Below are 13,342 nucleotides of genomic sequence, written 5' to 3'. Positions count from 1 at the left end.
TATACTGTTCTATACTGTGCTATACTGATCGACACGTTTCTATTCTGTTCTATACTGATCTACACTTTTCTATACTGTTCTATACTGTTCTAAACTGATCTATACTGTTCTATACTGTTCTAAACTGATCTATACTGTTCTATACTGTTCTATACTGATCTATACTGTTCTATACTGATCTATACTGATCTATACTGATATATATACTGTTCTATACTGATATATATACTGTTCTATACTGATCTATACTGATATATATACTGTTATATACTGATATATATACTGTTCTATACTGTTCTATACTGATCTATACTGTTCTATACTGTTATATACTGATATATATACTGTTCTATACTGATATATATACTGTTATATACTGATTTATATACTGTTCTATACTGATATATATACTGTTCTATACTGTTCTATACTGATCTATGCTGATATATATACTGTTCTAAACTGTTCTATACTGTTCTAAACTGTTCTATGCTGTTCTATACTGTTCTATACTGTTCTAAACTGTTCTATGCTGATATATATACTGTTCTAAACTGTTCTATACTGATCTATACTGTTCTATACTGATATATATACTGTTCTATACTGTTCTTTACTGCTCTATACTGATCTATACTGTTCTAAACTGTTCTATACTGATCGACACTTTTCTATTCTGATCTATACTGATATATACTGATATATATACTGTTCTATACTGATTTATATACTGTTCTATACTGTTCTATGCTGTTCTATGCCAACCCATTATTGATATAAATACAGTGCCTAGTGAAAGTCACACACACCCCTTGCAGTCTCCACATGTTGATGCCTTAAATCTAAAAAGGGATTACATGTTTTTCCTATTCCACATTTTAAATAAATTATAGAACATTTTCCAAATGAATAATAAAAATACAATTTAAAACGAAGCTGTCTTGATTGTGTATGTCTTCACATCCAAGAGTTAATACATACTGGAAACACCTTTGGCAGCCATTACAGCTGTGAATCATGTTGAATAAGATTCTACCAACTTTTGCACAACTCTTAGGGCAACATACAGTGCCGTCAGAGATTATTCATAACCGTTGATTTATTCCACATTTTCTTGTGTTACAGCTTGGATTCAAAATGGATTAAATATTATGACAAAGTGAAAACGTTTTTTTTTAATTAATGTAGCACATTTATTGAAAATGAAATACAGAAATGTCACAATGACATAAGTATTCACACCCCTGAGTCAATACGTTGTAGAATAACCTTTGGCAGTGATTACAGCTGTGAGTCTTTCTGGGTAAGTCTCTAAGAGCTTTCCACATCTGGATTGTGCAACATTTGCCCATTATTCTTATAAAATTCTTCAAGATCTGTCAAAGTGTTTTATTGATCATTGCTAGACAATCATTTTCAAGTAGATTTAAGTCAAAACTGTAACTCGGCCACTCAGGAACATTCACTATCTTTAGGTTATTGTCCTGCTGAAAGGTGAATTCATTTCCCAGGGTCTGTTGGAAAACAGACTGAAACAGGTTTTCCTCTAGGATTTGGCCTGTGCTTAGCTCCAGTCCGGTTCTTTTTTATAATGAAAAACTCCCTAGTCCTTAATGATTACAAGCATACCCATAACATAATGCAGCCACCACCATGCTTGAAAATATGGAGAGTGGTACTCAGTAATGTGTTGTATTGGATTTGCCCCAAACATAACGCTTTCTATTCAGGACAAAAAGTTAATTTCTTCGCCACTTTTTTTGCAGTATTACATTAGTACCGTGTTGTCAACAGGATGCATGTTTTGGAATATTTGTATTCTGTACAGGCTTCCTTTTCACTCTGTCCTTTAGGTTAGTATTGTGGAGTAACTACAATGTTGTTGATCCATCCTCAGTGTTCTCCTATCACAGCCATGTAACTGTTTTAAAGTCACCATTGGCCTCTTGGTGAAATCCCTGAGCTGTTTCCTTCCTCTTCGGCAACTGAGTTAGGAAGGACGCCTGTATCTTTGTAGTGGCTGGGTGTATTGATACATTATCATCATCCAGAGTGTAATTAAGAGCGTCGCTCAAAAGGATAATGTCTGCTTCTCATTTTATTTTTGCCAATGGAACAATGAACAAACAAACAATGGATGAGAGGCATTGGAAAACATCTTTGGTATTTGTGGTTGAATCTATGTTTGAAATTCACTGCTCAACTGAGGGACCTTACATATAATTGTAAAAAAGTAACGTCCTCTCACTCTCAACTGCGTTTATTTTCAGCACACTTAAAACATGTTTTATGTTTTATTTTTTTCACTACATCACCAGATTCCTGCCGCAAGCTCTGGACCATTACACCGGATCATCGCAGCTACAGATGATGTCGGAAGTTTATATACACCTTAGCCAAATACATTTAAACTCAGTTTTTCACAATTCCTGAAATTTAATCATAGTAACAATTCCCTATCTTAGGTCTGTTAGGATCACCACTTTATTTTAAGAATGTGAAATGTCAGAATAATAGTAGAGAGAATGATTTATTTCAGTTTTTATTTATTTCATCACATTCCCAGTGGGTCAGAAGTTTACATACACTCAATTAGTATTCGGTAGCATTGCCTTTAAATTGTTTAACTTGGGTCAAACGTTTCGGGTAGCCTTCCACAAGCTTCCCACAATAAGTTGGGTTAATTTTGGCCCATTCCTCCTGACAGAGCTGGTGTAACTGAGTCAGGTTTGTAGGCCTTCTTGCTCGCACACGCTTTTTCAGTTCTGTCCACAAATGTTCTATAGGATTGAGGTCAGGGCTTTGTGATGGCCACTCCAATAACTTGACTTTGTTGTCCTTAATGCATTTTGCCACAACTTTAGAAGTATGCTTGGGGTCATTGTCCATTTGGAAGACCCATTTGCGACCAAGCTTTAACTTCCTGATTGATGTCTTGAGATGTTGCTTCACGGTTGGGATGGTGTTCTTCGGCTTGCAAACCTCCCCCTTTTTCCTCTAAACATAACAATGCTCATTATGGCCAAACAGTTCTATTTTTGTTTCATCAGACCAGAGGACATTTCTCCAAAAAGTACGATCTTTGTCCCCATGTGCAGTTGCAAACCAACTACAATACCTCTCCTGCCAATTGGCCTGGACCCTTTCTCGTCATGGAGCCCCGCTGATCCATCACGACTGGCCTGCTATTCGGCTGATGTGCTCTCAACCGGCCTCTGCGTCGTGGATGTTGGTGAAGATTCATCTGCTACCCCCAGCCCGCTAGCTTCCTGAACGCCGTGTCTCCCGCTCGCCTAGCGTAGTAATCGATTACCCAACGGCTCCCTGTTTCATCCATTGCTGCTCATTGGACCCTATAATCACTCGGCTACACAGCTGATGCCTGCTGGACTGTTCATTAACACGGTACTTCATTTTGTTTATCTGTCGGCCCCAGCCTCGAACTCAGGCCCTGTGAGCTAACTGACCCTCTCTGCCCATTCATCGCCATTTACCCGTTGTTGTTGTCTTAGCTGTTTACCTGTTGTTGTCTTAGCTCTCCCAATAAACACCTGTGATTGCTTTATGCCTCTCTGTAATGTCAATACGCCTTGTATACTGTTGTTTAGGGTAGCTCTCATTGTTTTATTTTACTGCGGAGCCCCTAGTCCTGCTCAACATGCCTCAGGTAGGCCCTTTGTCCCAACCCCACACATGCGGATACCGCACCTAGCTTAGATGCAACCTCTCTCATTGTCACTCAATGCCTTTGTTTATCTCCACTGTACTCTCACCCTACCATACCCTTGTCTGTATACTATGCCCTGAATCTATCCTAACACGCCCAGAAATCTGCTCCTTTTATTCTCTGTTCCCAAAGCACTAGACGACCAGTTCTTATAGCCTTTAGCCGTACCCTCATCCTACTCCTCCTCTGTTCCTCTAGTGATGTGGAAGTTAACCCAGGCCCTGTGTGTCCCCAGGCGCTCTCATTTGTTGACTTCTGAAACCGTAAAAGCCTTGGGTTCATGTATGTTAATATCAGAAGCCTCCTCCCTAAGTTTGTTTTATTCACTGCTTTAGCACACTCCGCCAACCCTGATGTCCTAGCCATGTCTGAATCCTGGCTTAGGAAGGCCACCAGAACTTCTGAAATTTCCATCCAACAACTACAACATTTTTAGTCAAGATAGAACTGCTAAAGGGGGCGGAATTGCAATCTACTGTAGAGAGAGCCTGCAGAGTTCTGTCATACTATCTGTCATACTATCCAGGTCTATGCCCAAACAGTTTGAGCTTCTACTTTTAAAGATCCATCTCTCCAGAAATAAGTCCCTCACTGTTGCTGCTTGTTATAGACCCCCCACAGCTCCCAGCTGTGCCCTGGACACCATATATGAATTGATTGCCCCCCATCTATCGTCAGAGTTCGTACTGATAGGTGACCTAAATTGGGAAATGCTTAACACCCCGGCCGTCCTACAATCTAAGCTAGATGCCCTCAATCTCACACAAATGATCAAGGAACCTACCAGGTACAACCCCAAATACGTAAATTTGGGCACCCTCATAGATATCATCCTGACCAACTTGCCCTCTAAATACACCTCTGCTGTTTTCAACCATGATCTCAGCGATCACTGCCTCATTGCCTGCGTCCGTTATGGGTCCGCGGTCAAACGACCACACCTCATCACTGTCAAACTCTCCCTAAAACACTTCTGGGAGCAGGCCTTTCTAATCGACCTGGAAGGATATTGACCTCATCCCGTCAGTAGAGAATGCCTGGTTGTTCATTAAAAAAATCCTCTCCATCTTAAATAAGCATGATCCTTTCAAAATATGTAGAACTAAGAACAGATATAGCCCTTGGTTCACTCCAGACTTGACTGCCCTTGACCAGCACAAAAACAAAAACATCCTGTGGCGTACTGCACTAGCTTCGAATAGTTCCCGCGACTTTTCAGGAAAGTCAGGAACCAATATACACAATCAGTTAGGAAAGCAAAGGATAGCTTTTTCAAATAGAAAATTGCATCCTGCAGCATTAACTCCAAAACGTTTTGGGACACTGTAAAGTCCATGGAGAATAAGAGCACCTCCTCCCAGCTGCCCACTGCACTAAAACTAGGAAACACGGTCACCACCGATAAATCCACGATAATCGAGAATTTCAATAAGCATTTCTCTACGGCTGGCTTTCCACCTAGCTACCTCAACAGCTCTGCACCCCCCGCAGCAACTCTTCCAAGCCCCCCGCTTCTCCTTCACCCAAATCCAGACAGCTGATTTTCTGAAAGAGCTGCAGAATCTGGATCCCTACAAATCAGCTGGGCTAGAAAATCTTCTCTTCCTAAAATTATCCGCCGCCATTGTTGCAACCTCTATTACTAGTCTGTTCAAACTCTCTTTCATATCGTCTGAGATTCCTAAAGATTGGAAAGTGGCCGCGGTCATCCCCCTCTTCAAAGCGGTAGACACTCTAGACCCAAACTGTTACAGACTGATATCCATCCTGTCCTGCCTTTCTAAAGTCTTCAAAAGCCAAGTGAACAAACAGTTCGCCGACCATTTTGAATCCACCGTACATTCTCCGCTACGCAATCCGGTTCCGAGCTAGTCATGGGTGCACCTCAGCCACGCTCAAGGTCCTAAACGATATCATAACCACCATTGATAAAAGACAGTACTGTGCAGCCGTCTTCATCGACCTGGCCAAGGCTTTCGACTCTGTCAATCACCGTACTCATATCGGCAGACTCAACAGCCTTGGTTTCTCTAATGACTGCCTCGCCTGGTTCACCAACTACTTCTCAGATAGAGTTCAGTGTGTCAAATCGGAGGGCCTGTTGTGGCAGTCTCTATGGGGGTGCTCGGGCTGTTCAATCCTCGGGCTGACTCTGTTCTCTGTATATATCAATGATGTAGCTCTTGCTGCGGGTGATTCTTTGATCCACCTCTATGCAGACGACACCATTCTGTATACATCTGGCCCTTCTTTGGACACTGTGTTAACAAACCTCCAAATGAGCTTCAACGTCATACAACACTCATTCTGTGGCCCCCAACTGCTCTTAAATGCTAGTAAAACTAAATGCGTGCTCTTCAACCGATTGTTACCCGCACCCGCCCGCCCACCCGACTAGCATCACTACTCTGGACGGTTCTGACTTAGAATATGTGGACTATAAATACCTAGGTGTCTGGTTAGACTGTAAACTCTTCTTCCAGACTCATATTAAGCATCTCCAATCCAAAATTAAATCTAGAATCGGCTTCCAATTTCGCAAAAAAGCATCCTTCACTCATGCTGCCAAACATACCCTCGTAAAACCTCGTAAATCGGTATCCTACCGATCCTTGACTTTGGCGATGTCGTCTACAAAATAGTAATAGCCTCCAACACTCTACTCAGCAAATTGGATGCATTCTATCACAGTGCCATCCGTTTTGTCACCAAAGCCCCATATACCACCCACCACTGCGACCTGTATGATCTCGTTGGCTGGTCCTCGCTACATTTTCGTTGCCAAACCCACTGGCTACAGGTTATCTACAAGTCTCTGCTAGGTAAAGCCCCGCCTTATCTCAGCTCACTGGTCACCATAGCAGCACCCATCCGTATCACACGCTCCAGCAGGTATATTTCACTGGTCATCCCCAAAGCCAACACTTCCTTTGGCCACCTTTCCTTCCAGTTCTCTGCTGCCAATGACTGGAACGAATTGCAAAGATCACTGAAGTTGGAGACTTATATCTCCCTCACTAATTTTAAGCGTCAGCTGTCAGAGCAGCTTACCAATCGCTGCAGTTGTACACAGCCCATCTGTAAATAGCCCATCCATCCACCAACTACCTACCTCATCCCCATATTTGCTTTTGTTTTTCTGCTCTTTTGCACACCAGTATTTCTATTTGCACATCCTCATCTGCACATATATCACTCCAGTGTATATTGTAATTACTTCGCCACTATTGGCCTATTTATTGCCTCTCCTCCTTACTTCATTTGCACACACTGTATACAGATTTTTCTATTGTGTTATTGACTGTACGTTTGTTTATTCCATGTGTAACTCCATGTGTTGTTGTTTTGTGTCACACTGCTTTGCTTTATCTTGGCCAGGTCGCAGTTGTAAATGAGAACTTGTTCTCAACTGGCCTACCTGGTTAAATAAAGGGGAAAAAATAAAAAATAAATGTGTAAATATTTGTTTGAACATAAGATTCAACAACTGAGATAAACTGAACAAGTTCCCAGACATGTGACTAACAGAAATGGAATAATGTGTCCCTGAACAACGGGGGGGTCAAAATCAAAAGTAACAGTCAGTATCTGGTGTGGCCACCAGCTGCATTAAGTACTGCAGTGCATCTCCTCCTCACGGACTGCAACAGATTTGCCAGTTCTTGCTGTGAGATGTTACCCCACTCTTCCACCAAGGCACCTGCAAGGCACCTGCAAGTTCCTGAACAATTCTGGCGGGGAACAGCCCTATCCTTCACCCTCCAATCCAACAGGTCCCAGACGTGCTCAATGGGATTGAGATCCGGGCTCTTCGCTGGCCATGGCAGAACACTGACATTCCTGTCTTGCAGGAAATCACACACAGAACGAGCAGTATGGATGGTGGCATTGTCATGCTGGAGGGTCATGTCAGGATGAGCCTGCAGGAAGGGTACCACATGAGGGAGGAGGATGTCGTCCCTGTAACACACAGCGTTGAGATTGCCTGCAATGACAACAAGCTCAGTCCGATGATGCTGTGACACAACGCCCCAGAACATGACGGACCCTCCACCTCCAAATCGATCCCGATACAGAGTACTGGCCTCGGTGTAACACTCCGAGAAACGCAAATCCGACCATCATGAGACAAACCGCGACTCGTCAGTGAAGAGCACTTTTTGCCAGTCCGGCGACGGTGGGTTTGTGCCCATAGGCGACGTTGTTGCCGGTGATGTCCGGTGAGGACTTGCCTTACAACAGGCCTACAAGCCCTCAGTCCAGCCTCTCAGCCTATTGCGGACCATCTGAGCACTGATGGAGGGATTGTGCGTTCCTGGTGTATCTCGGGCAGTTGTTGTTGCCATCCTGTACCTGTCCCGCAGGTGTGATGTTCGGATGTACCGATCCTGTGCAGGTGTTGTTACACGTGGTCTGACACTGCGAGGATGATCAGCTGTCCATCCCTTCTCCATGTAGCGCTGTCTTAGGCTTCTCACAGTACGGATATTGCAATTTATTGCCCTGGCCACATCTGCAGTCCTCATGCCTTCTTGCAGCATGCCTAAGGCACGTTCACGCAGATGAGCAGGGACCCTGGGCATCTTTCTTTTGGTGTTTTTCAGAGTCAGTAGTTTTCATAACTGTGACCTTAATTGCCTACCGTCTATGAGCTGTTAGTGTCTTAATGACCGTTCCACAGGTGCATGTCCATTAATTGTTTATGGTTCATTGAACAAGCATGGGAAACAGTGTTTACAATGAAGAGCTGTGAAGTTATTTGGATTTTTATGAATTATCTTTGAAAGACAGGGTCCTGAAAAAGGGATGTTTCTTTTTTTGTTGAGTTTATATGGGAGATACATCCCAGCTCTGCAGATTTTGCTGCGAAGAGACAGAATCATTAGATAATTTGTTTTCGTACTGTCCATATGTAACTTGTTTTTGGACGCAGGTTCAGGAATGGCAAAAAAGTGCAACATTTACCTGGAGCTAACTCTGCAGATAGCACTACTGGGTGATTTAAAAAGTCATAGTCAGTCGATCAATAATATATTAATAATTTTTGTAAAATGTTTTATCTTTCATTTACAATCTGTAGAAACTATGAGAATAGAAATGTTCAGAACTTTATGAAACATCACAGCACACTTTAAAAATATATGTTAAAGTAGAAAACAAGCTGGATCGTCTTCAGAGATAGATGGGAGGGGTTGAGGGGAGCTGAAGGATGGGACTGGATGGTGTTAGGAGATAGATGGGAGGGGTTGAGGGGAGCTGAAGGATGGGACTGGATGGTGTTAGGAGATAGATGGGAGGGGTTGAGGGGAGCTGAAGGATGGGACTGGATGGTGTTCAGAGATAGATGGGAGGGGTTGAGGGGAGCTGAAGGATGGGACTGGATGGTGTTCAGAGATAGATGGGAGGGGTTGAGGGGAGCTGAAGGATGGGACTGGATGGTGTTCAGAGATAGATGGGAAGGGTTGAGTGGAACTGAAGGATGGGACTGGATGGTGTTCAGAGATAGATGGGAGGGGTTGAGGGGAGCTGAAGGATGGGACTGGATGGTGTTCAGAGATAGATGGGAGGGGTTGAGTGGAACTGAAGGATGGGACTGGATGGTGGTCAGAGATAGATGGGAGGGGTTGAGGGGAGCTGAAGGATGGGACTGGATGGTGGTCAGAGATAGATGTGAGGGGTTGAGGGGAGCTGAAGGATGGGACTGGATGGTGTTCAGAGATAGATGGGAGGGGTTGAGGGGAGCTGAAGGATGGGACTGGATGGTGGTCAGAGATAGATGGGAGGGGCTGAGGGGAGCTGAAGGATGGGACTGGATGGTGGTCAGAGATAGATGGGAGGGGTTGAGTGGAGCTGAAGGATGGGACTGGATGGTGGTCAGAGACAGATGGGAGGGGTTGAGGGGAGCTGAAGGATGGGACTGGATGGTGGTCAGAGATAGATGGGAGGGGTTGAGGGGAGCTGAAGGATGGGACTGGATGGTGTTCAGAGATAGATGGGAGGGGTTGAGGGGAGCTGAAGGATGGGACTGGATGGTGGTCAGAGACAGATGGGAGGGGTTGAGGGGAGCTGAAGGATGGGACTGGATGGTCTTCAGAGATAGATGGGAGGGGTTGAGGGGAGCTGAAGGATGGGACTGGATGGTGGTCAGAGATAGATGGGAGGGGTTGAGGGGAGCTGAAGGATGGGACTGGATGGTGGTCAGAGATAGATGGGAGGGGTTGAGGGGAGCTGAAGGATGGGACTGGATGGTGTTCAGAGATAGATGGGAGGGGTTGAGGGGAGCTGAAGGATGGGAGGGGTTGAGGGGAGCTGAAGGATGGGACTGGATGGTGTTCAGAGATAGATGGGAGGGGTTGAGGGGAGCTGAAGGATGGGACTGGATGGTGTTAGGAGATAGATGGGAGGGGTTGAGGGGAGCTGAAGGATGGGACTGGATGGTGTTCAGAGATAGATGGGAGGGGTTGAGGGGAGCTGAAGGATGGGACTGGATGGTGGTCAGAGATAGATGGGAGGGGTTGAGGGGAGCTGAAGGATGGGACTGGATGGTGTTCAGAGATAGATGGGAGGGGTTGAGTGGAGCTGAAGGATGGGACTGGATGGTGTTCAGAGATAGATGGGAGGGGTTGAGGGGAGCTGAAGGATGGGACTGGATGGTGTTCAGAGATAGATGGGAGGGGTTGAGGGGAGCTGAAGGATGGGAGGGGTTGAGGGGAGCTGAAGGACGGGACTGGATGGTGTTCAGAGATAGATGGGAGGGGTTGAGGGGAGCTGAAGGATGGGACTGGATGGTGTTAGGAGATAGATGGGAGGGGTTGAGGGGAGCTGAAGGATGGGACTGGATGGTGTTAGGAGATAGATGGGAGGGGTTGAGGGGAGCTGAAGGATGGGACTGGATGGTGTTCAGAGATAGATGGGAGGGGTTGAGGGGAGCTGAAGGATGGGAGGGGTTGAGTGGAGCTGAAGGATGGGACTGGATGGTGTTCAGAGATAGATGGGAGGGGTTGAGGGGAGCTGAAGGATGGGACTGGATGGTGTTAGGAGATAGATGGGAGGGGTTGAGGGGAGCTGAAGGATGGGACTGGATGGTGTTCAGAGATAGATGGGAGGGGTTGAGGGGAGCTGAAGGATGGGACTGGATGGTGTTCAGAGATAGATGGGAGGGGTTGAGGGGAGCTGAAGGATGGGACTGGATGGTGGTCAGAGATAGATGGGAGGGGTTGAGGGGAGCTGAAGGATGGGACTGGATGGTGTTCAGAGATAGATGGGAGGGGTTGAGGGGAGCTGAAGGATGGGACTGGATGGTGTTAGGAGATAGATGGGAGGGGTTGAGTGAAGCTGAAGGATGGGACTGAATGGTGTTAGGAGATAGATGGGAGGGATTGAGGGGAGCTGAAGGATGGGACTGGATGGTGGTCAGAGATAGATGGGAGGGGTTGAGGGGAGCTGAAGGATGGGACTGGATGGTGTTAGGAGATAGATGGGAGGGGTTGAGGGGAGCTGAAGGTTGGGACTGGATGGTGTTCAGAGATAGATGGGAGGGGTTGAGTGGAGCTGAAGGATGGGACTGGATGGTGGTCAGAGATAGATGGGAGGGGTTGAGGGGAGCTGAAGGATGGGACTGGATGGTGTTCAGAGATAGATGGGAGGGTTTGAGGGGAGCTGAAGGATGGGACTGGATGGTGTTCAGAGATAGATGGGAGGGGTTGAGGGGAGCTGAAGGATGGGACTGGATGGTGGTCAGAGATAGATGGGACGGGTTTTTGGAGCTGAAGGATGGGACTGGATGGTGTTCAGAGATAGATGGGAGGGGTTGTGGGGAGCTGAAGGATGGGACTGGATGGTATTAGGAGATAGATGGGAGGGGTTGAGGGGAGCTGAAGGATGGGACTGGATGGTGGTCAGAGATAGATGGGAGGGGTTGAGGGGAGCTGAAGGATGGGACTGGATGGTGGTCAGCGATAGATGGGAGGGGTTGAGGGGAGCTGAAGGATGGGACTGGATGGTGGTCAGAGATAGATGGGAGGGGTTGAGGGGAGCTGAAGGATGGGACTGGATGGTGTTAGGAGATAGATGGGAGGGATTGAGGGGAGCTGAAGGATGGGACTGGATGGTGGTCAGAGATAGATGGGAGGGGTTGAGGGGAGCTGAAGGATGGGACTGGATGGTGTTAGGAGATAGATGGGAGGGGTTGAGGGGAGCTGAAGGGTGGGACTGGATGGTGTTCAGAGATAGATGGGAGGGGTTGAGTGGAGCTGAAGGATGGGACTGGATGGTGTTCAGAGATAGATGGGAGGGGTTGAGGGGAGCTGAAGGATGGGACTGGATGGTGTTCAGAGATAGATGGGAGGGGTTGAGGGGAGCTGAAGGATGGGACTGGATGGTGGTCAGAGATAGATGGGAGGAGTTGAGGGGAGCTGAAGGATGGGACTGGATGGTGTTCAGAGATAGATGGGAGGGGTTGAGGGGAGCTGAAGGATGGGACTGGATGGTGTTAGGAGATAGATGGGAGGGGTTGAGGGGAGCTGAAGGATGGGACTGAATGGTGTTAGGAGATAGATGGGAGGGATTGAGGGGAGCTGAAGGATGGGACTGGATGGTGGTCAGAGATAGATGGGAGGGGTTGAGGGGAGCTGAAGGATGGGACTGGATGGTGTTAGGAGATAGATGGGAGGGGTTGAGGGGAGCTGAAGGGTGGGACTGGATGGTGTTCAGAGATAGATGGGAGGGGTTGAGTGGAGCTGAAGGATGGGACTGGATGGTGGTCAGAGATAGATGGGAGGGGTTGAGGGGAGCTGAAGGATGGGACTGGATGGTGTTCAGAGATAGATGGGAGGGGTTGAGGGGAGCTGAAGGATGGGACTGGATGGTGGTCAGAGACAGATGGGAGGGGTTGAGGGGAGCTGAAGGATGGGACTGGATGGTCTTCAGAGATAGATGGGAGGGGTTGAGGGGAGCTGAAGGATGGGACTGGATGGTGGTCAGAGATAGATGGGAGGGGTTGAGGGGAGCTGAAGGATGGGACTGGATGGTGGTCAGAGATAGATGGGAGGGGTTGAGGGGAGCTGAAGGATGGGACTGGATGGTGTTCAGAGATAGATGGGAGGGGTTGAGGGGAGCTGAAGGATGGGAGGGGTTGAGGGGAGCTGAAGGATGGGACTGGATGGTGTTCAGAGATAGATGGGAGGGGTTGAGGGGAGCTGAAGGATGGGACTGGATGGTGTTAGGAGATAGATGGGAGGGGTTGAGGGGAGCTGAAGGATGGGACTGGATGGTGTTCAGAGATAGATGGGAGGGGTTGAGGGGAGCTGAAGGATGGGACTGGATGGTGGTCAGAGATAGATGGGAGGGGTTGAGGGGAGCTGAAGGATGGGACTGGATGGTGTTCAGAGATAGATGGGAGGGGTTGAGTGGAGCTGAAGGATGGGACTGGATGGTGTTCAGAGATAGATGGGAGGGGTTGAGGGGAGCTGAAGGATGGGACTGGATGGTGTTCAGAGATAGATGGGAGGGGTTGAGGGGAGCTGAAGGATGGGAGGGGTTGAGGGGAGCTGAAGGACGGGACTGGATGGTGTTCAGAGATAGATGGGAGGGGTTGAGGGGAGCTGAAGGATGGGA

The sequence above is a fragment of the Salvelinus namaycush genome, unplaced genomic scaffold (genome assembly GCF_016432855.1).
Source record: "Salvelinus namaycush isolate Seneca unplaced genomic scaffold, SaNama_1.0 Scaffold642, whole genome shotgun sequence".
Lineage (NCBI taxonomy): Eukaryota > Metazoa > Chordata > Actinopteri > Salmoniformes > Salmonidae > Salvelinus > Salvelinus namaycush.
This window is presented reverse-complemented; position numbering follows the sequence as displayed.